Genomic DNA, 26,132 nt, shown 5'->3' on the forward strand with positions numbered 1-26,132 from the left:
GTCTTTACTGATGAAGGTTGAAAGTCCTCTGGCATTCACACAAGTATCTGCCACTATGAAACCCATCCCTCAGTTTTATTTCCTTTTCTTCTGCCTTTCATCGTGGGACATGTTTATTCTCTTTGGAAAATTCCCTTTTCTGAGATTCCCTCACAAGTTACCAGCACATATGGGTAAAGAGGAGGGCAGTTTGGCAGAGAAAAGAGATCCCAGAGTGGCTGAGGGTAAAATCTTCAAGGAGCCCTTGAGTTCCTGTTTTGCCAGACCCCCAACATAGAGCACAAACCCTCAGAATAAATATTTCACACGTAACACAAATGAGTAGGACACAGAAAACTCCAGGGGAGCATTTCTCATGCTGGAGATGCCTTTGCAGTGAAACACTACTCTTTGATATAGGTTTCTCTTAAAAACAAACCCAACAACAACTTGTCTGTCAAAATTTGGGGAGCTATTAGGACTGAAAACCAGCACGGCAATCCAAACCTGGCTGGGACATGCTGAAATTGATGGCTGGATGTGCTTCATCCAGCTCAGCCAGGAGTCAAACCAGCTTCTGCTGGTGGCAGGTCTCCTCCTTACCATTCTGCAAGGGACATCATTGAGCGAGTTTGATGTCGAACAAAGATAATCATGACCGGAGTAATCCTTGGAAATGCTAAGAAATAATCTGTGAGCCAACTTCCAGAGAGGTGGGAGGAGTTAACATCTCCACTCCCAAAGCAATTGAGAGCTGCAAATGGGCACAAAGCCACCATGTCCCTGAGAAGGATCACAAGTTCTGGAGGGGAACTGTCCCCATCTGGGCAGAGTGTGTGTTCACCTGTGTCCAAAACATGTCCTGCACTTCTTCCTTTTCACTTCTTTCTTTTCCTACCATATTTCCTCTCCTTCCTTTGTTCTTTCTCTCCATTCCCAGCTGTAACCTGCAAATCCAAACTCCCAAAGTGTTAAAAAATGCATCCTTTAGTACAGGGAGACCTTTCATAGTTGGACCTGTCTCGAACTACCATGACTGCTTTTGGCTCCTAGGGAACGATCTCCTTAAAATTACAAATCACCCTGTCACCACAAAAAGTCACATTTCTTCCCTTGTTCAAGCCAACAGCACTTTTGTGAGCAGGGGAATGTTGAGTTTAACGACTCTGGGGGAGGAAAACACCGCAGAGCAGGATGAGTAATGCCATTAGTAATGAAGTAACTGTCTGATCAGAGTTAACACCTGATTCTTGTCAAGGCCAATTCAGTATTGTATTTTGAAATGAAATTTCAGAGCACAGTGGGGAATGAAACCAGAAGTCATCCTACATCTGTCAGCTTGGACTGAGCTGGCAGCTGCTGTTCAGACCGATAGATGTTTTCAGAGAGAGACAGCAGGGTCTGAATATGAAGATGTGAAATCCGTGTGCAGCTGCTACCAACCACGCTGGAAGCATTTTGCCACACTGGAGGAGGGAATGTTAAAGCTGTGTTGAAAAAGTATCCATTAAATTTGGTACTCCATCAGGGGTTGGTTTAAGGGGCAAGGCTGGCCTTTGTCTCTAATACTCTTAATACTCAGCTAGCGGTGTGGGTTAGGAGCGACAAAAGGAGATTTGGGAAGGACTAAAACATTCCTAATCAAAGCCAGTTCTGTTCCCAGGCGGATGGAAAACAGAGCAGCTGCGGAGAAATGAGTTGGGTTTCCCTGGGCCGTGGTGCAAGCTGTGGCACAACGGGCTCCTTTGCATTCCAGACTTCATAAAACTTTGGGTCATTAAGTAATTAGAGGGGGAGAGTTTAAACCCATTTGTGGAGTCCGTGGATATCTCCAGAGCTACCACCAGGTTCTCATGCGAGGAGACCTGCAAATGTCAGCTCGCTCGCTTCCTGCAGGAACTCATTGGTAACCTTATGTAATATTTAACAGATTTCCTGGGCTAATTAAGTATATTACTTTATATAGTAACTAACATATCTCTAATATGTATCAAAATTTAATTCAGTTTAATTCATTATCGCTGCTCAACGTGGGCCCAATTCTCTTTCCCCTTACAGAGATGCAAATCCATTAACTCTTGGTGTGCATCAGGGAGGATGATGGAGCCCTGGGTTTGCCAGATCCCTTCCAAGCACAAACATAGACAACTTTGCTCTTGTCTCTGCCCAACCTAGCTGAACCAAAAGAGTTTCTTCTGAGTCATGCCCGGGCAGTTGAGAGCAGAAGCTGTCCCCAGAGGCTCCCATCAGGTATCCTACAAGCTGGAGGGTCCTTCAGGCACAGTATTTGAGGGATTTTTCTGTAAGCCAAAGCTCGTATTTCCTGTATGACACTTCTTCCCTAAGCATAAGTGGTTGTATAAGCAACATGGAATAGAGGGAAACACATTTCTCTGGAGCGTAGAGGGCAAAGAAATCTCTGTGTCTGAGATAAGGAGAATCAGCAGCCTGGCTAATTTTATCTTGTTTATTTGGCCTGTGAAAATGAAAACCGGTGCCCCCAGGTGCTGGGCAGTGTCTAGCCAGGAGGGTCTGAAGCTTGTTGTTATTCTCTCTCTCTCCAGTGGCTCCTGTGAAATGATGCAGCAGCATCTGCCCAGGCCCTTTGGGCAGCACTGCTCCACCAAGGCACCATCTCTGTTACCTCTCTGGAGATGCTGCCATTTCAGGCAGGAATTTCAAGTGTTTATGTCTCTAAAAGCCCTCTCAAGGTTTAAGATCCAGCATTTAGGCATCAGTTGTCAAATGCATTTTCTCCAGAGGAAGGTGCCCTTCCTAGGGAGAGGGTAACACACCCCTTTGTCCCTTTGTCCCTTTGTCCTTCCAGCCTTTGTCAGCTCTGCCGAGTTCCCTGTCTCACCCCTGTCAGCCACTTCTCCATTTTTGAAGGGGCTGGATTCTGTTCAGCTCCCTGGTTATGAATTTGCTGCTCTCCCTGCCTGCCCACTGCCTTCCAAAGCCTGACCCGCAGGCTTCAGATCACTCTAATTTAGAAAGACCTTCATCTGGTCAAGGATTTTCCCTGACTCCTGGCTTTTCTCATAAAAACCCTTGTCTCAACCCCATCTCTGTCTGCTTGAGACAATGCCAAGCCTGCCCTTAGATCTGTGTAACACAGGCAGATGGAGAATGTATTTCCTATTGAGCTGTGGTGTGCCTAATGTATTCCCTTCTATTAATGGTTGCTCTGGGTCCTGATCTCCAATTCATCATCTTTTCATTCTTCTGATGTTCATTATAAGGCAGCAGAGACTAACAGGGAGTATGTCAGGAATCCAGCTACAAAGGGAAGGGGAAGAGGAGTGAAAAGGGACACAGTGGCAGGAGGAAGACGAATTATTTAGGAAGCATCAGCTCACTGCAGGCAAAGATGCAACGATGCTCAGGATATTTCTGCTTATGCTGCTACCCAGTGTCTTCCTCTTCCAAGCCCAAATTCGTGTTGCTGAAACTGGTTTGACCTCTAGAAAAATCATTTGGAATCAGATTTGTGCAAAGATAGTACAGGGCAAAGGAAACAGAGCCCTCCTGGGCGTGGAGAGCTGAGACTTCCAGCAGGTCTCTTTATTGGTCTGGCTTGCAGCAAACAGGGTTTTAGCAAATAAATCCATCTCATCAGCCACCCTGGGCTTTGCTGAGGCTTCTGGCCTGAGGAGAGGGAGTTTGCTGTGGCTGAAAGTAACAGGAATCTCCTTTTCCTGATTGTGATGATGAGAGGGCTCCTCTTGTGAAGGCTGTCTTGGTAAATTGTCTTGGGGGACTCTAAACACTACAGAGCTGCCCCTGGATGTCACAGCTGCTGTGATCTGAGTTCACACCATCCTGAAACAAACAAACAAACAAACAAAAACAAAACAAAACAAAAAAGGTAAAAAGAAGAACTGAAAGTCCTTCTCTCTCCAATGAGTAATCATGTCCTGCTGGTTCTGACCTCTGCCTAACCAGGGCACAGCCATGCTGGGGGGAGAAGTTGAGGACAAGGAACATTAATCACTTTCCGTGTAATTTAAGGGACTGAATAACACAGGAGCTGTAGCAAAACAAGATTTGCAGGAGCTGGATCATCCCTGTGAAAGGTGTCTGCTGTCATGCCCCTGGCTGTTCTCTGCCTCAGCACAGCAGGATCCCCGGTCAAATCCAACACCTCCAGAGGATGATGGTCAGTCAGTGAATTTCCTTCATGGTGTAGACCCAGAGAGTAGAGAAGCAAGAATTTGGGGGATGAAGAAGCAAGATCCCCTTTTAGGCTGCGTGACAAACTGTACGTGCTTATCCCAAAACCACTGGCCACAGAAACTCCTCTTACCCTCTTGCTTCACACACATCTCATCCCTGTGGAGGCTGAGAAACGTCACCCTAGCAGGGCAGGGCAAGCATGAAATCATCCCCACCTTCCTCTTTCCTTTCTTTCACAGGGCCTACAAGACACTGTGAGGCTTGAAAATGAGTGTCAACCACACGAAAATCCCTGCCTTAAAATTTTTTGCAGGCAGTATTATGTGATGAGGGTTGGGTTGGTGCTTGGTGAGTGGAGGATTCCTCAGCAATTTGCTTGGAAAAAGAGAAGAGCAGTAAAAATAGGAATGAGATGCACGGAATGATGGTTCCAGTGGTTATACAGCTCCCCTGGAGCCCAGGGGTATCTCTGGTCACTACAAAGAGGGAGTTTTCCTACTTTCCAACCAGATGCTGAGGGAGACAAAAAGCAACGATGCCCCGTGAGCAGAGAGGTTCTCCCTGGAGCTGCTGCTGGAGCTGTGGCTGGAAAAGCAGAGCCAGGGAATAGAGGAGGGAACCAAACTGGAGCCAGGTGCCATCAACATCTCCCTGGTGGCTAAAAGCTTTGGCAGTAGGTGGGGAACTGGGATATTCACCTTCCCCAGAGGGACCCAGGTCCCACCACACTGCCACCCCCTCCCAGGGTGCAATTTCCCTTTTAATCTCCCCTTGTTCTGCTCTGCTTTAACTCCATGAGAGCTGTGGGAAAGGCTCTGCCTGTCATCTCAGGTGTTATTTCCCTTTCTCCTTGCTTTATGCTGCCCATCAGCATTGTCTGACAGCACGACATGGTTCATTAAAGAAGGGAGGGATCAGGTGCAAGATGAATTTTCCAAATAATTCTGCAAACGATGGTGTGGAGAGGCACAGAACAGCTCTCCGAAACAGAGTTAATAATTCCAGTTGTTAATAATGCATCACTCACAGCTGATGCTGCTCCCAGCACCCACGGCCGGGCTGTGCAGATCCCACTTGTTTGCAGGCAGGTTGGGAGGGAGAGAGAAGTGATTCTGAATAATATTTCACGTGACATTTGGCATTTCAGAATATTATGGCGTTGTTTTAAAACACTTTACGATTTCTAAGCAATCCTGCCAGAGATTGTGTGTCTAAAAATGTGCTTATTTGTTTCTATAGGTTGACTTTATACAGGTGATCTCCTCAGCTTGTCACAGCACATTTCTGAGCATTGGGGCCCACCACAGACTTCCCCAAATGAATTGTGCAAAGTGCACAGTGTTTTGAAAACCAGTTCCTAAATAGATACTCGGTATTGAGCAAGAAAGGTGAGCGATTGGGAAAGCACATGAGCTGCTATTCACAGCAGCTGGATTTCAAAAAGTTTTAGCAAGTTATGAGCCGTCTTGAAAACAAGCAGGAAAAATTCCACAACATTCCTCTAATTCAATTCTCATGATTAAGTTGGGGTTTCTTAATGACACTACTTTTAACAGCTCAGACCACCTGAAGTGGACCTCCTGCCCGCTACCCTGGCCAGCAGGGCTGCAGAAACAGGGCAGGAAGGGATGGTCAGGGCTCATGGAGCTTCAGGAACGTGCTTCCAAGAGCTTTTTCATGACTCTGCTCATCACCTTCAGAGCTCTGGTTGCCGTCTCAGGCATCCGGCAAGCGCGGAAGAGTGGAAAAAACAGCGCAAGGACAAGGAAGAGGGGAAGATTGTGTCTGTAATTGCTCACCTGTAATTACCTGCCATTGCGCATTCCGTTCCTGCTTCTCATTAGCATAGAACCGGGAGAGTGTTTAATCGCAGCGCGGCTCCGTCGGGGGCATTGTCTGCAAGCAGAGCAGATCAGCTCAGCGCTGGGGGGCTGCGGGAGAGATGAACCGCTCTGGTGGAGATCGGGACGGGCAGCAGGGCGCAGCTGCTGCGGATGCAGAGGCAGAATGCAAATCTCAGGGTGCCGGGCACCAGTCTGAGGTTACACAAGTGCTGCCATGAGCGGGCTGTTCCCTCTTCTTTCCACCGAGCGCTTGGTGGTGGCAGAGTCCCGCATCCCAGTCAGCATCTCAAAGCGTTTTGCAATGCCAGGCTGATTTCCCAAAGCTGTGAGGACAGGGAGCCGCGGGAACCTGGATTTGGGATTGCACACTCCCGGCTGTGCCTCGTCATCCTGACCTGTGCATGGCCATTGCACCGCGGCATGGCAACTCAATGCTGGGCTGGCACCACTGCAACAGCTGCGAGGGGAGGGGAGGAGAGGAGAGGAGAGGAGAGGAGAGGAGAGGAGAGGAGAGGAGAGGAGAGGAGAGGAGAGGAGAGGAGAGGAGAGGAGAGGAGAGGAGAGGAGAGGAGAGGAGAGGAGAGGAGAGGAGAGGAGAGGAGAGGAGAGGAGAGGAGAGGAGAGGAGAGGAGAGGAGAGGAGAGGAGAGGGAACAGAGTTGTGCTCTTGGGAGCTGTGTGAGGAGGAGTGAGGCTGAAGAAATCAAGTCACGACTTGCAGCTAAGAGGCTCTGTAGCAATGAAATGTCCCTGGCCACAACCCTTGAACATGATGGGTGACCACACCAATTTGAGCTGCTCTGTGTGGAGCAGCCAGAAGCAGAGAGAAAACTACCCAGGCTTTACCTGCAGTCTGGCCTCCAGCACAGTGAGAGATGCTGCAGCTGTCCCTTCCTCAGCTCAGGCCCCGTTCACCCAGGAGCAGGGTGCCCCTGTGCCCAGGCTGTGAGTGGAGTGTGGAGCCTGCTGAGCTGGCTCCGTGCTGTGGGCACACAGCCGGGTACCAGGGAATTTCAGAGAGCTCTCTGGCAGCGCTTTTGTGCCACAAAGTGAGGGTGGGGTCTCAAACCAATGCTCTCTGCTCTCAGCTGCCCTCCTCCCTGCAGGAAAAGGAGTTTTTCTATGGCCTGGCTGGATCTGTGCTCACGAGTTGATCTGACCACTGAGGAGAATAAAATGAACCCCCTTAGTTTGGCACATTAGCCTGAACATCCAAGTCACCACCCAGCTCTGCAGCCACCTCATCTCCTGCTCCTGCTCCCACTCCCACAGCCTCTGCGCTGGTGCCCTGAAACACTGCCACCAGCATTAGACATAACAGCAAGCTTAATTAAAGGGTGGCAGCCTGCCAGCATCCAAGAGGCAGAGCTGAGCTGGCTGCACTGCTTTCAAAGTGGTATTAAAAAAAACCCAACAAACCACACCGGGAAATAGCAGGGCGAGCCTTGTCACACTGATGGTGCTGTGGGTCAAACATCTGTTCTGCCTCAGGTCCATCCCCTGGGAAGAAGAGTGGAGCAGGGACCTGACCTGTGGCTGACCCCACTCCCAGGGTGCTGAGAGGGGCCCTTCCCAGTGGGGTGTTGGGCCACATCTCCATCCTGCCTTGCTGGAGAGGGAGGTGGAAAAGTGGGATCTCCCCATCGATCGTTTCTGTAGGCTGGGGCGGAGCTCAGGAACTCATTCCCTTCCGTGACAAAATGAGATGACACAACGGTTATCAGAGATCCAAACATCTCCCCAGAGACCCCAGCAGGAGTGAGGGACAGTGGCCACCTGAGCTGTGTCCCAGCCCTGCTATGCAGCTGTCGTGGCATCTGCCCCTCCCTCCGATGGTCTCAGTGCAACCCTGATGCTGGAGGATCCCCACGGATGGACACTGACAATCCCTCCTCGGAGGAAAAAAAACCAAAAACACTTTTGCATCTGGAACCAAGGGCCAGCAGCTGCACAAATGCAGGACAAGGACGGACCCACTGTGGGAGGAGAAGGGTAAAGTCCTCGGGCAGCGCTGTGCAGCAGCAGATCCCTGTGGCACGTGTGCTTCTCAGCTCCAGGCAGATAACAGACAATGCCCTGGTTATTGGAATGCGTTCAGCACTGTGCAATGCCTGCTTAAAGAATAGCTCTTCCAACAAAAAAATAGAGAAAAGGCCAGAGAAAGAGAAATCAGCCTTTAGCTTCTGAGTCCTCGCTTTGCTTCACCCTCAGGATTTGGTCCGCTCTGTGTCCAGCATAATTATTAAGCAAGTTCTGATGGAAGAATTTTATTTACCCAGCCTCAGAAAGGAAGAAAGGAATCCTTAATAGTGGATTAGATCAAAAAAACCCATAATTTATTTTTCAGTAAGTGCTTTAGATGTAAGATCAATGGCTCGAGGCTGATTGATAGGAGCTGTTTGCAAAGACCTTAGATCTAATTGTACCCAGGCAATCACACAGACTTTTTCTTTGACCAGTACTAGACACCATCCCTCTTGTGCAGATGGGGGAAGGGACCAGAAAATAACAATACTTTGCATTGGAGAGTTGCTCAGCAACTGCCCCATATTATTTTTGAGTTATCCTTGAGCCCAGCCTCTTTTCTCTTTGATCTTCACCTAATTTTTGTTGCTGTTACCTCTCAAAAAGACAATGTTTTAAAAGAATTGCATCTCCATTTGCCACAACATTTTTCTTTTCTTTTTTTTTTTTTAATATTTTTTCCCTCAAGCACAACCAAAGCCTGATGACATCAGGGAAAGCACTGCATTACTTTGCAGAGGAGAGGAACTTAATGTCCACCTACTCTGCTAGAGCCTTTCATAGGGCACTGGGAGACAGATCTAGCATCTTTTTCTGCACATGGTCCACAGATGAAATTCAGAGGCAAACTAACTGTGTTTAACTCTTGCCACCGAGCAGCTGCCCAGCTGGGTTTGGGCAGGCAAGGCGGTGTTAGAGGTCCCATCTGGGCAGAAGAAATGGCAGTGGGGGGATTTGTCAAGGGAGGAGAGTGCCAGGGCTGGGATTTCTCACCAGGCTGTGACTGCAGACAGAGCTTGGCATGGAGAACATTACTCCAGAGTCCTGATTTGGAAGGAGCACCACAACTCATCCACCGGTTTGTGCGAGCCCTGCTGATAGGTGCCTTTATGTGTCACAAGAAGCGATGAAACCCTGAGCTGCTCTGCCTGAACCAGAGCTGCCTCCATGCTCTGGATGACACAGATCCCTTGTGGGGCCCAGCAGAAAGGAGCTTCTGATTATCGGGGTGCATCTGATCCTTTTCTCTCGTTCATTTTCTGCTATTGTCACACACAGAGGGGAAAAAAGAGTTTTGCACTGCTTTGGTCTCTCCACGCAGAGAAGAAAAGTAACGAGTAAAACACCAAGTCTCTGAAACAGATTAAAAAACAAACAAAACAAAACAAAACAAACAAACAAACAAACCTTAAGAAAGATAGCGAGGAAAACAACCCAAGATTTTAAATAGCATTTACGAGTCGGAAGCATCTTCTGTGAGACTGCTGCCAGCTGCATGGACTAGAGATGGAATGATTCCAGCCCAGCCCCTGCTCAGGGGGAGCACACACCGCTCCCGAGCCAGGTTACAGCCCAGCCAGAGGATGTTCTCAGAGGAACAACCAATTTCATCACTTCTCTGCCTCCGAGTCACCCTGTTAGGCAATTCCCCGCCCGGGCAGAGCATGTGGATTTCTTCTCACTCTCCTTCCCCCGAAAGCAGCTTGTTTGTTTTTGCTGGTTTCAGGTTTGACCCCCTGAACGACAGAAAAACAAAACCCTAAAACTTTGCACGCAAATTAATCCCTGAGGCAGCAGAAGGGAGCGAATTTCTACATCTAGTAAAAAAATCTCAGCTGCAAAGGTCTAAAAATAGACTTTTCTTGCCTCGGGAATTCTAGCCTTGCCTCATGAGTGGCGGTGCTGCAGATTATTGCATTCATAATTTAAATGTTGGATGGGTATAAAATTACTGGTGTGGGAGTTATTCAATTTCTGGTAAGTACATTTACATTAAATAGCGGCTGCACACACAAAAGATAGGAAAAAAGTCCTTCCACTTCTGTTTGCCTGAAGCAATGAGAGCATGGGCAGCCTCACAAGGCTGCTGTTGTGAACAGATAATGTTTTTTTTCCTACTGAAAACCTGATGAAGTTCACTCTGGCTGAAAGGGCACTTGTGTCTCCTCTCTTGGCATAGGGCTGCTCCAGGCTCATCCCTCTCCAGGTTAGAACAGCTCCCAGGGCTGATCTGAGCACCGCCAAGGATGGGTGATGATTTGAAACTAAAAAAGGATTGATTCAGTGTAGATATTAGGGGAAAGAATTACAAGGAGCACGGTAAAATGCCAGAACAAGTTGTCCAGAGAAGTGATGGATGTCCCGTCCCTGGAAGTGTTCAAGGTGAGGTTGGACAGGGCGCTGAGCAACCTGGTCTGCTTGAAGGGTACATCAAAAGGGAAATGGACTAAAACTGTCCTGTAATTCTATGACTAATTAGAGAAAATCCTATGATTCTATGACTAGTTTGAGGAAATGTGACACTCATTGCTTCCTTCCTCACCCCACTCCTTCCTGCCTCAGTCTTCACTCCTTCTGCCCCCATGCTGCCACAGAAGGGCTGTTCTTCCTGGCCTCTGCCAAGCCCCTTCCAAAAACCAAGTGGAGAGCCATTGCTGGACCCTGCTTGAGCTGCATGTGAGGGGCTGCAGCAGCTCCAGCCCAGCTGCACCTGCAGCAAAGAGCCCTGGCCATCCCACAAAGGCACTTCAAGGCTCCTGGGGCACTTGATTGCCACAGCCTGGGAGTTTCAGTGGTTTCTCTTGTTTTAGTGACGCTGTTTTAACCCAGAGAGCGTGAGCCTCCCAGTGAATCACATCATGGTCAATTAGAAGTTTCATGTCAGTCATGCCTCCTTGGATATTATTCCCAGCAGTGTAAATGCCATGCTTAGAGCCAAAATTGAGCTCTGCCAGCCAGGGAGAAACCCTCACTCGGTGCAAACGAGGAGAGAGGACCCGCAAAATCCCCTTCAGAAGGGCAGGGCTGGAAAAATACAACGGTGCTTTGCATCCAGAGCGGCCGTGTGCAGGTGAAGCGGCTTCTCCTCCTCCCGGGTTCCCATCCCTGGAGACAGGAATCCGTGGAGATGTGAGAGGGGCCCTGGGCAGTGCTGCAGGCAGAATGGTCCCTCGCTGCTGGCAAGCCTCAGCAGGCAGCCAGCTGGCAGGGCTCCTTCGTGCTGCCGTGGGGCCGGATGGCCGGGAATGAACGCTTGGGAAACGCTGGCATGGCATGGCACGGTATGGCATGGCATGGCATGGCATGGCCAGACCAGTCCAGCACAGCCCAGCCCAGCCCAGCCCAGCCCAGTCCAGTCCAGTCCAGTCCAGCCCAGCACAGCACAGCCCAGCCCAGCCCAGCCCAGCTCAGTCCAGCCCAGCACAGCACAGCCCAGCCCAGCCCAGCCCAGCCCAGCCCAGCCCAGCCCAGTCCAGCTCAGCCCAGTCCAGTCCAGCCCAGCACAGCACAGCACAGCACAGCTCAGTCCAGCCCAGCCCAGCCCAGCCCAGCCCAGCCCAGCCTAGCACAGCCCAGCACAGCCCAGTCCAGCCCAGCCCAGTCCAGCCCAGCCCAGCACAGCACAGCACAGCCCAGTCCAGCCCAGTCCAGCCCAGTCCAGCCCAGCCCAGCCCAGCTCAGCCGGGCAGAGCTCTCCTGCCAATGCTCTGTGCCTGGATTTGCACCCCTGGGCCAGAGCAGGGCTCTGCTCTGGGTTCAGGACATGGTTTATTTTGCATGGGAATGGGGACAAATGGGGATTTTTGCCATCAGGGCGAGCTGCAATTTCCACCAAGCCACCTTCATAGCCCGCCTACTTTGTCTAGCTCAGTTATGGTAAAAAATACAATTTTTTCAGACTGAATCCTACTCACTCTTCTTATACTCAATATACAAACAGAAACCAACATGATTCATGGTATTTAATAAAAAATAAAATAAACTCCTTCCTCTACAACAGGGCCCTTTCTTTCCCTCTGACGGCCATTCTTCCACCTCATCACTTGTTTTCTCCCATTTTCTGAAAGAGCTTCCTTGGACAAAAATAATGCTGATCATGTAAGACAGCATTGTGAATATCAATGAAGGTTTCTCTTCTTTTCCTTCTGCTCCCAGTTCCTACTCTGGGCTAAAAGTAAATAGAGTCAGCTGTAGCTGACACAGAAGCTGATGAGGGAGGCACATTAGTTTGTCTGCCTGTCGGGGATTTCTTGTGTAGCAGCCTTCAGATCCAGAGCCAAACTCCCCAACTCCATCTGGGACAGGATCTGGGACAGGATCTGATTTTTTTCTTTTTGTTTGTGCTTAAATATCTTATTTACTTCATTGCGTGTTTTGTTTTTTTTTTTTTTTTTTTTTTTTTTTTTTTTTTTTTTTTTTTTTTTGGTGGGAATTCACGATGAGACCTTTTTCAAACCAGGCTGTAGATTGGTGTAATTTATTTTGGGAAAGTTGAGATGCTAATTTTTAAGCACAGAAAAGACAGAGGCACCATAAAATTAACCTGGATCTTGTTTTGATGCATATGTATGAATTTGTAATTACTAATTAGTTTGTTCTAGTGGTTGCCTAGGGACAAGTGGACAGGACTTGGTTACAAAGTACAGGAGATGATTCCAGCAAGTAATATGTGCATATAAATATTTGCTGGATCAAAGGTGCTAATTTTATGGAGCTAGAGAAAATTACATGCTAAAACAATCCATAGTCTATCAGTAAACACAGCTGACAGTCTACTTTACACAGTGTGGGCTTTTTATTTTTTCTTTTTTCCCCCTCTTTTTTTTTTTTTTTTTTTTTTTTTGGTTTTTGTTTTTGTTTCTGTTTTTGTAGGTGTTGCTGGTTGTCACAAGTCACAGGGTTAAAATCCAGGGATTTTTTGCAAAATTGCAGGGCTGAACTCTCCTGAGCCCACTCCTGGTAAGGTCCTGAGCTCTCTGCTGCATCGTGAGGAAGTGGCACCCTGGGTGTCAGGGCAGTTGTGTCTGTGCTGTGAACTCAAACTCAGCCATCTCTGGCAGCTCTGCCAGGGGCAGAGTGCAGTTGTGTCATCAGGAACACTTAGAAAATACAAGTCACGCCACAGAGAACATTTCGTTGCTGTCCCTTCGTCCACAAAGCCAGAAAAATGGAGAGGGAACGGGTGCTGCCTTGGGGAAAGGCTGTGCTACTGAAACAACAGCATTGAATTTAGTGAATAATGAAATTAGATTAACCAACACCAATAACAGCTAACCTGGGCAGTAGAAAACTGTCTGACCTGGCCCAGGCAGTACCTAAAAGGAAATATCCCTTCCCCTGTTGTCTGTGAGGAGCTTTCCTTCCCTCTGCCTCGTGCACACCCACCCTGCTCAGCTGCTTCTCCGGGTGAGACCCTGGTGACAGAGGGAAGTTACCAAGGAAGCACTCAGACAGGTTAAATTTTACTCCCACGTCAATTCTGACCTTGCATCAATAAGTATGATTAACTTCTATTGACCTGAGTTTCCATAAAGAAGCCTCACACGAGCTGCTGAATTGATCTGCTGCCATCATAGAGGGAAATGTGCTCCCAAGAGTCCAGGGGTCACTTGCCTCGCTGCTTTACACGCAGCTAAACCCAGAAGTGGGAATTAATTCTAAATAAGATGCCTCTGTGGCTAGGTTTGACAAATAAACCACTATTAGCATATAAAGCATCACTAACTGAAGACAGATCAACTGGCAGCAGTGGTGCAATAGACATTGGTAAAATAAAGTTTCTTCAGATCTGCTCCTGGAATTCAGGCTGAACTGTACCAGCCCTTACTGTGAGGGGTTCCTAAAAGTCAGGTTCCACAGTATCTCCCTAAGGAGCTTCCCAAATCCTATACAGATGTGTGAAGGATTGGAGCTTTGAGTTAGATTTGATCTATCCCCCTCTTCCCTGCCATGAAAATGCAAAAAAGCCATGGACTTCCATCCCGGGGAAGATGATGTATGAAGGTGAGCTACTTTGGTCCAAATATTTTTATCCTGAGCATATGCTCCTGCTCATCTCTACTCATCTCCAGGATTTTCCAGCACCAGAAGTCATACCTGGAAGTAGAAGAATTCAGGGTTCAGCAGAGGGGTACATCACATATTCCAAAAGCCCGTGGATATGGCTCTTGAGGACATGTTTTAGTGCTGGACATGGTGGTGACAGTTGGATTTGATTATTTTAAAGGTCCTTTCCAACCTTAACAATCTTGTGATTGTGTCTAGACTTTGTGAGAAAACATGTTTTTAAAAAGTTTCTGGCTTCCTGCAGAAAGCCCCTTGCGCTCTCGAGTTTTCAAGCTTTCACAACTCTGACCACAGAGATTCTTGAAACTTTATTTTATATTGAATGGAAGTGGCTCAGCCCCTGAGCTGCCCTCACTGAATGGGTGCAGCTCCCAGGGAAATTATCACTGAAGCGGAGGATACAGGCTGTTGTGTCTTTTCTTTTCCATGCCATTACAAAGAACATGCTTATTCAGCCTTTTAACAGACTGGCTATTTCTACTTATTCAGCTTTTGCCATGTTCCTCATTATTTACAGATTCCTTTTTCTCTTGAATTGCTTTTCTTCAAGGTACTGGTTAAAATTCATGTGGTTTCAGCATTACCACGTTTTTTATTACAGACTTATCAGTATTACCAATGTCCACTTTTAAAATATTTTCTTACATTAAAGAAATTTCTGTGACTGCAGCTCTTTCACACTGTCTTCCCTTTTTCAGTGCCAGCAGCTCAAAACACTCTATTACTGCCAATACAACTCAAAATTCCTGTCTTTTAAAATGAGGTAGACTGCAGGACGAAATCTTTATTATTCCGATTATGGAAGATTTGGACGTTTCCCATTTTGCAGAGCAGTGTCTGGCTCACTCAAAGGGGATGCAGGAAGAGAGAGACCTTGAAAACTCTTCCATAAACTGGTTTGATAACTTGAAGGGTTTTTTTTGCCAAGAGATATTTTGGGATTCCCATTCTGCTTTCAATTCACACTGTCCCTTAATCCAAATAATCTTTCAAGTGTGGACAAGCCCCTCACTCCTCCAAGGTGAAGCTGTTGGTGAACAGGAGCGCTGGGAGCGTTTCCAAGGACATTTGGCACAGAGCTGTCAGGACACTGCTGTGGCTCTGAAAGGCTGTGCGGGCACTGGGGGCTGGGAATTCCGGCCTGGAGGAGGGACACGCAGCACCGAGCTGGAGATGCTTCACTAAACAAATGGGTTTGGTTTTGAAACTCCCTGGCAAGGAGTCACGGGCTCAAAAGAGCTTCCCATGGCAGAGCTGGACAACTTGCCCGAACGTGTTGGGACGGAGTGACTGCTTTGGGTACTGGATGGTGTGGAGGAGGAGGGAAGAGGTCTTTGTCTCTGCCTCCGTACAATGGGTGATGGACTGGCTGCTGACAATCAGTATTTCTGCTGCCACGTTCCCTTGCAATATCTCTGCATCAACATCTCTAGACTTTTTGGTTTTCCATTTTGCCCTCGTGTCACCATTTAGGTTTCTCAAATCTGCTGCAGTGACAAGGTTTGCTGGGATCAGTTTTCTGAGTGGATTGTTTCTCCACAGGAGGGAAGCAGCTGGGTTTATTATAGGTGGAGCTGATGGTTACACCTATCCTGAGACTGTTGCCCAATACTTTCTACTGTAAACCCCCTTTTTAATTACTTTAACATTGCAAAACTTTGCCAACAAGGCAAAAATTCCGTGCCATCTCCTTTAGAAGGTAAATGCTCTCTTGCCTCATTGCCAATGCAGAAGGGAGACAAATACAGAGTTCAATTCTTCTCCCTGTCCAGTTTTGGGTTTTTATGTGTTAGATTGCAAGAGAATAGCCTCTGATAACAAAGGAAGAAATTGTCAATTATCCTCAATTTTGCTAAGCATGGAAATCTGAAAGGCTTACAAACTGGCCTGGAGAAGGATGCCCAGGCCTTCAATTAAAAACAGAAAAAATTCAATACGTCTTGGTCATCTAATCAGTGGATTTGTTTTGCCATGGTCCTTTTGGAGAACTCTTCCAGATCAGCTGCTTAGTCATGACAAAGGCCTGTACTGTCAGAAAATAATAATTTAAATTCCTGATTACTTTCTGTTTGTGGGGCTTTGCTTAAAAGCTGCTGCAGAAATATTTCTGTGCTTCGTGTTGAGACTATAATGTTCAGCAATCCAAGAGGGGTGGCTGAATCGGGGTTATGGGGAAAAAAAGTTCTGGGAAAACCAGGAAAACCTTATAAAAATTTTCAGAGTGATACAAATTATCCTTTTAGTCCCAAAGATTTGTACTCCCTAAAGATTAGTCCAACAGCTTTGGGTAAACAGGGGTGGAACAACGTGTGGGTACAGCAAGAGTGGGTCGAGAAGGACCAACAGACATCCTTGGAGGCAGCTGTGCCCACCCCAAAACACCCCTCAATCCCAACGTGTGTGAGAAATTCCCCGTGGAGACTTCATTAAATGTTTACACTTGTGCCAGAGCAAGGAACATTATCACTGTTAATTCGTGTCTCGTACACTGTCAGCGTGTGGCTGATGGCCAAGAGCTGTCAGCCCATTTAGGGGTGAGTAATACTCCAGAACCAACAGTGTGCCAGCAAAAGTATTTGGGGATGGCAGGAGGGAACTCTGCAGCAAAGGAGTGGTTCAGAGTTTGGTATGATTTTTCCCACTGCCCTTGCAGCAATTCCCTTGTTAGAGAACATCTGTATCCACCTCTGATGAATTCGTTTGTGCTGCAGAATTGATCTGCTCATCCCTGTGTTTGCTTTGCACTGAGAGCTGAATCGATGGTAAGAGAAAATAATTTTGAGGATAAGAATTTGTCTCTCATCTCCCAACTTCGCTCCCAACCATTTCATATTCATACATGGCTTTGTGGACCATTTCTCTAGGATTTTGAGGTGTCCATTGAGTAACAGTACGGAGGATGTCAATGGGATGAAGGAATTCATAATCACAGGGATGCTGGCCTGCAAGTTGCATAACCCTACGCATCTGCTTGATTTTATATTAGCCCTCATCAAGTTACAACATCTGCAAGTCAATATCCAGCAGAAGACCCCCTCCCCAATAAACTATCAGGAAACTGATAAATCAGAGGGGCATTAATCTTCCACCCGTCTTCGAGGATGCCGTATTTTCCTGCTTTCCGTATTTTGCTGATACAGCAAGCCAAGTTACGCTCTGAAATCAGCTGCTAGCTGAAGTGTCCCACAGATCACACAGGTAAGAGCAGCCACAAGGCGTCATTCTTTCCCGGAGGGACCCCAAAAAACCCCTGGGAATGCGCTGGGTGAAGCGTCCGCGCGCCCCGGGGGCTGCCGGTACCGCCTCATCTGCATAGCCACGCCCTCATTTGCATATCCCCTGCGCCATTGGCCAGCGGTCTCCCCAGCGGTGGCGCGGCCCGGGGCGGTCAGGCTCGGCGCCTCATTAGCATTCGCCCCGCCTCCCAGCGGGGCGACGGAGGAGCTGATTCGTCGCCTTGGCAACGGCGGGGCGCGGCCGCGCTCTGCGATTGGCGGAGGCGCCTGTCAATCCAGCGCGGCCAGGGCCGCACTTCCGCCTCGGTGTCCGCCGTGCCGTCGCTGGAGCCGGTGCAGGTAACGCCGCGGGCCGGGCCCGGGGCCGCCGCGCTCCGCTCCGTGCTCCCCGCTCCGCTCCCCCGGAGCCTCCGCTCCCCTCGCCGGTCCCAGTGCCTCCACAGCCCCGTTCGGGCCCGGCTCGGGGGTCCCGTCCTCAGCGGGCCGCGCTGTCAGTGCGGCGGGGGCGGGCAGGGCAGCGGCTGCCCCGACGCTTCTCCCGTCCCGGCGGCCGAGGGGGCCTTGACCCGCCCGGGTGTCTCGGGGCGCTGCGGGCCGCGGGCCCGTTCTGCAGCGTCGGCAGCGGTGGGGTGAGGTGCTGAGGCCGTGCCCGGTGCTGTGCATCCTGCCCGGTGCCGTGAATCCTGCCCGGTGCCGAGCCGTGCCCGGTGCCGGGAATCCTGCCCGGTGCTCTGCTTCTCCTCGGTGCTGAGCCGTGCCCGTGATCCCATCCAGGGCTGAGCCCTGCCCCGTTCCACCGCATCCATTGGGCTGAAGGACGTTGCTGTGCGGAGGGTGCGGGTCAGTGCAGCTCCGTCAGCCCCAGCGTTGAGTTTTTTCTGATTTTGCCGTGTTTTTCCGATTGCTTTTGCAGCTGGGTAATTAAGCAAAGGAGTCTACGCCACCCGGCTCCCCAGAGGAATGTGCTGGGCTCGGTTTCAGCGCAGTACAGGAGCCTCAAGGGGCTTTTTAGGTCACAGCTGAAGCACAGCGAGCAGTTGGGGTTTATTTGGGGTTGGCTTTTTTAAAATTTTGCTTTTCAGTTACCTGCTCCGTGTTTCTCTTACAGAGGAGGAGACAAGCAAGATGGGAGAAATAGCAGGAAAAAAGGCTTTTTTTTAAATAACATGACACCAGAACTTCTGCTTGGTAATAAAGGTATAAAATGCCATTTATTTAATTTGGTTATTGATCATGTTTGTACTCTCTGTGTGTTTGGATTCAGGACTCCTTTTGGACTGTGCAGGACTTGCAGGCCAGAATTTCAAATGTAGGTTCAATTCACCTCCTGCCTTTTATGTGTGCCATAACCTTGTGTTTGTATCTGCCAAAGCATGCTGAGTATAAGAAGATACTTCTTCCATTTACTGTGCATTTTCTCAGCTAAATTGCATAGCCTTCATTGGGATTCCAGGGAAAGTAAAAAGGAAACATGGATCTGCAGTGTTGATTTGCCCCACTCTTCCCATAGCGTTTCCTTTTTAAACATTTGCATGCGAAGGAAGATAAATTTGATCATTCTGACTTAACCTTCAGAACTTCTAGAAATCCACGTTCATGTTGCCGTCTGGGGGCAACCACGTGTGTTACCGTCTTAACAAACTTTACACCAGCATGCTGAGGGACTTGGGAAGCCTCAGGGCAATTTCTGGAAGCAGTGACTTGGGTCACTTCCAAACATGAAGCACTGTGCCGTGGGAGGGGAGTAGAACTGGCTAAACTAGCATGGAAGCAAGAAATTCCGAGCGCTGGTTTTCCCCCTAAGTAACCCCTTGAGTTTTCAGTTACAGTAAACACAGCTTTTTCTTAAAATAGTTGTCATGTTTGACCATGTGACAGAAAGCTGAAGGCAGTCTGGGATGGAATCAGGAGTGATTCTTATTTGTTGCTTTCCTGAACCAGCAACACCTCATGATGAACTTCTAACTTCAGGAAGTCCTCAAAAGGAAACGCTGAGATGTCTGCTGTCCAGGAAAAAAATAATGGTGTCTTTCCTCCAGAACTGGCTCTTCAGCCATGCCAAAATAATCTTAGAAATAGAAGGCAAAAGTTTGAGATAGAAGACGGTGGTTAGACAACAAACACTGTGCCTACAGGTAGTTAAAGACTAGATAGGATAAAGGTTGCTGCAGTATTGAAAAGCAGTGTGGTTATTAGTTATTTGTTTGGTGACATCTTTTGGTAACCGATCACAGAAGATTGTTTGCACTCTTGGATGGTTCCTTTAAGTCACTTTTAATCCTCCTAGGGCTTTCGATGATACGTACTTGCTGGCAGATCTTATGACTGAAACTGGTATTTCTTTCAGTCTTTCTTCTTGTGAATTCTACTCTGTGAACTTCACATATGCTGACCTAGAACAAAGGTGGAAGGCTTTGCTTTCTGTTATCTTAGTGTTGGTTGGAAAACGTCCCAATCAGGCTTTTTTTTTTGCTTTGATAAGGCTATATTTTTAAATCACTGTTTGTAGTGCCAGTCAGATGATTTTTTTTTTTTTGCTGTTGTTTGAAAGCAAGATTAGCCTGCAAGTACGTTGAATTTTTAAGCAGATAAATTATTAGCTTTGGCATTTGAAGTAGCTTGTCCTTGAACAAATGCAGTGTTACATCATGCTGTTCATATCTAGGCCTTCTGTTTACAAGGTGCCATTTTTCTAGTCCTTCACTCAAGCATCAGCTTTGTCACCTGCTTCATGGAGATATAAGAAATGTCTGTATTTGACACTGGTCTGATGTTGTAAAATGCTTAGTGTTTAGTCTCCTCTTTGTGAAATAACTAAAATGCTTGGTCCTTACAATTCTTGGAAGAAATGCACAAAATGAGGTGTGCAAAGAATATGTGTTGAATATGGAGTGCTCAAGAGCTCGAGTGTTGTTGCTGAGCTTGTAAATGTGTAGCTGATCACATGGGTACCTTCTCGAAGCTGAATAAATTGGAAAGTGAGAGCAGGGAATGACTTGGTTACTCTGTGTCTGTCACTTTGGAGATAGGGGACTTTGATGTTTTTCCTGGTGCAAAGAAGTAAAGGTTATGCTTCATAGCAGATCTTTAATGGTTTTTACTGTTTTATGGAATAGACCACCACAGAACTTCAAATTCAAGAATTCATTATGTCAATCCTTGCATCTTAATAATTACTGTGCAGACTAAGGTATGATGATGTAATTATTTGCATTGTATCCTTAAAGGCTTGTAAAAGCAAGTTGCATAAGAGCAACAAGCAATTAGAATGTGTCAAACGTGGCTTACCATAACTTTCAGTTATACTCTTTAAAAATGTATTGTTGATTCAGTGCACAAAGATAATGTCTTAATTTTCAGGATCAATAAGTTATAAGAATAGACTAAGCTTACTTAAACATGATTTTTTTTCCCTTTCTTTAAATACAGTCACAATTGGAAATTCATTTGCTGGTCTAGACAGATCATTTAGATTAATTCAGTGTATTTCAGTATGCACATAATTTAATGAGACAGGTTTGTAGTAGACTGCAGCAGCTCTCCATTCAGAAAATGCAGAGGCTGCAGAGTGTTGTCTTCCTGGGCTTGTTTATCCATCTGGTGGGAGGGAGGGTGCACAAAAGGTGAATTGTCCCTGCAGCTGCAGAGCTGGACCTTTTAGTCTTGGCCCTTTTGATCTTGTAGTCCCAAACTTGAGCTGTCTTTGCTCTGTTGGACACGTAATGGCTGTGCTTGGTGTTAGACCAAATTGGTCTGTGGTGTTCCTGCTCCAGCCCAGTTCCTTTGCTGTGCTGCTCAGTTTTGGAAGAGATAAAGTCTCTTCGGATGCTGTGAACCTCTGGGGTACTGTAAAGTTTGCATACTTAGGATATTTGTCAATCCATGACTGGACAAATAACTTCATTATATTTTTACTAGGGTTATTTTTACACTCCCGAGTACGCTTTTTTAGGGCTCCCAAAAGGCTCTGTTAGTAGATCTCACTGTGTTTTGATTCTAGTGATAGTGGAGGTTGAAGTGTGAATTCTGAGGTGTCTGTGGTTCACATCACTCTTGTTCAGCTTGCTAACTCACTACCCAGCTCCTCTGCTCCCTACAACATGTCAGGGCAATCAAGTGAGGAGGAGAATCCCTTTAAAAGCTCTCAGTGATGAAACTTGTGTGTGTTAAGGCTGCAGAGAAGTTTTCTCACCAGCCTGTTCATGAGGGGCTCTGCAGCAGCATGTGCTGACTGAAAGGAGAACGTTTTCAGGAGAGCAGAACTGCCCCATGTGTGGATTCTTTCTAGGTTTTGCACTAGAACAATGAAACTGTTGAGTGGAACAAAAATGCTACCCATCTTCAGAGGTGTAAATAACTTTGTGTACTTGTACTCCTTTTGTTTTAAACAAAGTGCTGTGCACGTTTTGTTACCCAAGTGGGTTAATGTTACTGAGCAGATAGCTGGGTGGATTCTTTATTAAAACCAGGCTCTAAATGGAGATATTTGTCCTGTCTTTAGGAGTCAGATTTAATTTTGTTTTATTTTTTTTAATGTCTTGACAACAGCAAACGGAGTAGCAACCTTACACTGGAATCCAGTAGGTATTTACTATAAATGCAGCTTTAAAGGAAATACTATCATAGCATAAACTCTGACTTGCTAAAGCTTTTGCAGATTTGTGGTATCATCTTAAACCCCCCCCAAATAGTCTGTTAGCTGTATGCAGGAGCTCATGCTGTGGAATCTGTGTGTGTGAGGAGTTGGTGGTAGGCATAAAAACATGGTTTCTTACTGTAGGGCTTTGCAGTGGGTTAGTCACTGTCATCCTCCTGCTTTATTTGCAATATAATTGCTACCATAATTGTCTAAGAGTCTCTGTGAAAATTATTTGCAAAATACCTTGTGCAGAGTAAATGTGAACCTGCATCTGTCTGGAGAGAATGAGTCCACAGAGACAAAGCTGCCTTTGAGGAGGAAGATCTATGAACATATAACTATTTTTGCTGTTCTAGGGGTTTTCTCCAGTGATGTTTTATGCTGTAACTGTCTTCAGAAGTTTCAGTGATCAATTTGCAGGGGTGGTTGTATTATGATGAGAAATACCCACGCATCCTTAAGTTTATCTTCAGAGAAGTGTTCCTTAATAATTAATCATGTATCTACTGACACTTGTGTCCAAAGCCACTGTGCTTGGAGTTATTGATTACCTCCCACCTTCTCTCTCACAAGTAAGATAAAACAGATTCCCAGGAAACAACTAAGGAATAACTAGTTTTACAATACAGTGTTGAATGATTTATTTATTTAACAGTGTGTCTAGAAATGAGCTGACTTAATCACTCCTGATCAAACCTAGCATTATGCATCGTGTGTGGAGAGGTGTGCAGAACAGAATTCTGTCATTTTTTACAGTCATGGGCCATGAAATAGTTTCCAATGGAAGGCTGCAGAGTCTGAAAAATGCTGTACCAGATGCTCTGAGGTGGAAAAATGCCTCAGATATTGAGGTAGTGTTAAGAAACAAGAACATTTACAGAATTCTGTGTGAATTTCAAGGAAGTGTTTTGCATCAAAAAATATCAATCTGCTGGAATCAAGTTTCCTTGATCTGTTTGTTAGATTTGAACGAAGTTCTGCAAGCCAGTATCCTTGGCTGTAGAACAGAACTTTTTGACTGAAGTGAAAGTGGGGAATAGCCCTTGATTCCATAGATAATTGAGCACTCTTCTGTCCAGGTTAATCTTCACAATTTTTATGTTAAATAAATAATGCTGCTGGTAGCAGCACTGGAGCTTTGGGCTGGGGCAGTGATTAGTGTGTGTGACTATTACTGTCATTTGTTCTGGTGCAGAAACAAGTTTTGTTTTGTGGCCTTTACTCCTTTGAAAGCAAGACTTGTAGTGTTTCAGCTGTCTCTCATGTCTCTTAATTCCTGTGAAGCATCACCAGAAATTGGTATTTCTGAGAGAACAGAACATGGTGCTGCCTGCCATAAATCCCTCAGCTCATTTGTTCAAAGCTAACCTTTCAGATGGTCAGTTTTTAGTCATCGTTTCGAGTGCTGGCACTGAACTGTCCCCAGGTCATTTAATAATTCCCAACTACATAAAAGCCTGTGGTAGGGACAGCTGCAATCTCCAAAGAAATGGAAAAGTGACAGTGGCTGAGCTGATCCTCTTCACTCAGCCTCTCCACGCTTTATTTAACAGACTTGAGAAGGAAGTTGCCCTTCTTTTGCTGTGGTTGCAGAGAGAGCTTTTTCTTGCCAAGACATCTGGCAGAAAATATTACATTCAAACTTTGGAGTAAGAAACAAATCTCAATTGGTAAAGAAAATCCTCTCCTGGATTCTGCCATCTGTATGGCTCTTCTCTGGCTGAAGAGATTTTAAGTGTGTAACAGTTAATCTAAATTGCCAATTAAATTTGCTCCTTGGCTAATTTTTGTAGATGTTTTAGATCCATTGTTGCTGGTAACCTAATTTCATGAGTCAATTAAGATTCATCCTTGCTGAATCCTTCATTCAGAGATGAAACACTGCAGTTTGATGTTTTCAGGAGATGTGTATGAATCAAACACACATGAATATTTATCTTCTAGTTCAAGTTATTTATTTCTATCCCTTGAAGTACTACAGCCATGTTTTATTTCAGCTGGCAACTCAAGAGACGATGGGGTTGGCTCTCATTCCACCAGTTATGTTGTAGACTGGGGAATTTTGTGTTTTTCCCCCCATTTCTTATTTTTGGTGTTATTATGAAGGATGTGGGTGTTTGATCTTCTGTTGGCTCTTTGGGAATCTCTCTCTGGACAGAAGGTACATCCTGAACACAGGATGTCACAGAATCACAGAATGGTTTGGGTTGGAAGGGACCTTCAAAAAGGTCATCTCATTCCACCCCCTGCCATGGGCAGGGACACCTTGCACTGTCCCAGGTGACTCCAAGCTTCATCCAACCTGTCCTTGGACACTTCCAGGGATCCAGGGGCAGCCACAGCTTCTCTGGGCACCCTGTGCCAGGGCCTCACCATCCTCACAGGGAAGAATTTCATTCTAATACATGATGTAAACCTGCCCTCTGTCAGTTTGAAAATTCACATTCCCCTTTGTCCTTGTCATATCAAAGTAATGAAAATATTTTTCATGAGGAACGTCCCAAGTGACTTTTTTTCCCCCCCTTTCTTCCTTTTTCTTAATTGTCTGCAATTTTTCTCTTTTCACGTTAAAAAACTTAAATTATTTTAAAATTTGCAGTGGAAGTCACACTCAACAAAACCTTTTTAGGCATGTGAAAAAGCTGATGAATGTGCTAGTTCATGAATTCTTTGGTGTCACTCTTGATTCTGGAATACAGAACTCCTATCACCCTACCTGCTCGTGCTGGTGAACCTCTGTGGTTATTTTAATGACTGCTTATTGATTCCGTACTTGGTTTTACTTAAATGCACCTGGATTTCACAAGTAGATTCAATATCTAGGTGTTTTATATGTCATGTAGAGCTAGAACATGTGCTTTCAAAGAAAAAAAAAAATAGGATTTTTAATTTAGCAGGGTGATGTCAGCGAAGCTTTCCAGAATTGCTGCATGATGAGAAATTTCAGCTTGAGGTCTGGAGGAAAAAGGCTCTGCTGCTGTCTCCAGCCAGCTTCAAACCTGAGCTTGCTAAGCCACATTCCAGCCCAGTGAGCCGCTCATTGTAAATGCTGGTCTTTCTATAGAAATGTAAATGTTTCTTTAAGGAGGAGTAACTTTTGGTTATCCAGCTGGGTCTTTGTTGAGGGTTAACCTGGAAGAACAAGTTAGGATGGAGGAACTAGTCGAATTAGGGTAGCTACAGGTTTAAACTCTTACAGGGGTACAGGTTTTTGGGGTTCTTTAATTGGTGTATAGGTTCCTAGGATCCAGGATCATGGTTGAAATAAGTTGGCTGTTTCTGTTATTTTTTTCTCCTGAAAAATGAAATTTGAGAAGGAACAAGCCTACGAAGTGACAAATTTGAGAGATTACTAATTTACCAGAATAAAGGCAGTGGATTCCCACACATGGGTTTTGGAGAGCAGCCCTGAAGGTGGAACGTGCATCTCCTCTCAGAGAGATGCTCACATGCATGTCACAGAATGCGTGGAGCAATTGAGGCAGTTTATAAAGTGATTTCAAAGTCTTGTGCTTTTGTTGTCCTGGTTTTAAAAATAAGTTCAAGTGGGAGGAAATGGTTTAAAATAGGAATTGTGCAGAGTCTGGGACTGGTGTATTTCTGGAAGAGAATTTGTGTTTCTGCTGCTGGGGACTGTGACCTTGTAGGGGACACTCTGACCTGCACAGAGCTTTGGAAAGCAGAGCACATTCGTGGCAGCCAGATCACCTGGGACGTGTCACTGCCGAGTGACAGGTTCAGCTCTGTGCCCGACAGACCACTCTGTGTGACATTATTCACACCCAGCTGACTGACAGATCTGCTAGCACTTTGTTCTTGCTCTGTCCTGGCCCCTGGCTGGGACTGTGGGTGCTGTGAAGAGTTTGTTACACTCTCAGCATCACGGCTGCAGGTGTCACTGGGAGAAGGGGGTTTGCTCCTGAGCTCCTCTTGGCACCTGCCTCATGTTTAGGAACAGTCCTTTCTGTTTGTTCCCTCTCCTGTAGTTCTGGAAGGCAGGAATTCTGGAATTCTGAGTAATTCCCTCCCCTCCGTAGCACCTACTTCAAGGTGTGCTGTGGATGTGTTTCTGCAGTTTTTATTTCAGCTGCATGTTTTGGTTTTTCCTTTGCCTTTGCTAAATCCTCACGTCCTTTAAGAAAGGGGGTGTCCATGGTCATCAGGCAGG

General features: G+C 46.5%; 1 protein-coding gene across 2 annotated transcripts in view; it reads left to right on the forward strand.

Annotated features, from left to right (window-relative positions):
* Window positions 1-17,582: 17,582 nt before the first annotated feature.
* The window catches only part of OSBPL2 (oxysterol binding protein like 2), a 34,196-nt gene continuing 25,646 nt past the window's right edge, over window positions 17,583-26,132 (forward strand). Inside the window, exons 1-2 of one of the 2 annotated variants that reach the window (XM_040079699.2) lie at window positions 17,583-17,664; window positions 18,434-18,522. The gene's annotated coding sequence lies outside the window, so the exon portion shown is untranslated. Of the gene's footprint in view, window positions 17,665-17,978; window positions 18,166-18,433; window positions 18,523-26,132 lie in introns of those variants that run through there. The other variant, XM_040079700.1, reaches the window with a different exon arrangement.

Source organism: Hirundo rustica, chromosome 16 (genome assembly GCF_015227805.2).
Source record: "Hirundo rustica isolate bHirRus1 chromosome 16, bHirRus1.pri.v3, whole genome shotgun sequence".
Taxonomy (NCBI): Eukaryota; Metazoa; Chordata; class Aves; order Passeriformes; family Hirundinidae; genus Hirundo; species Hirundo rustica.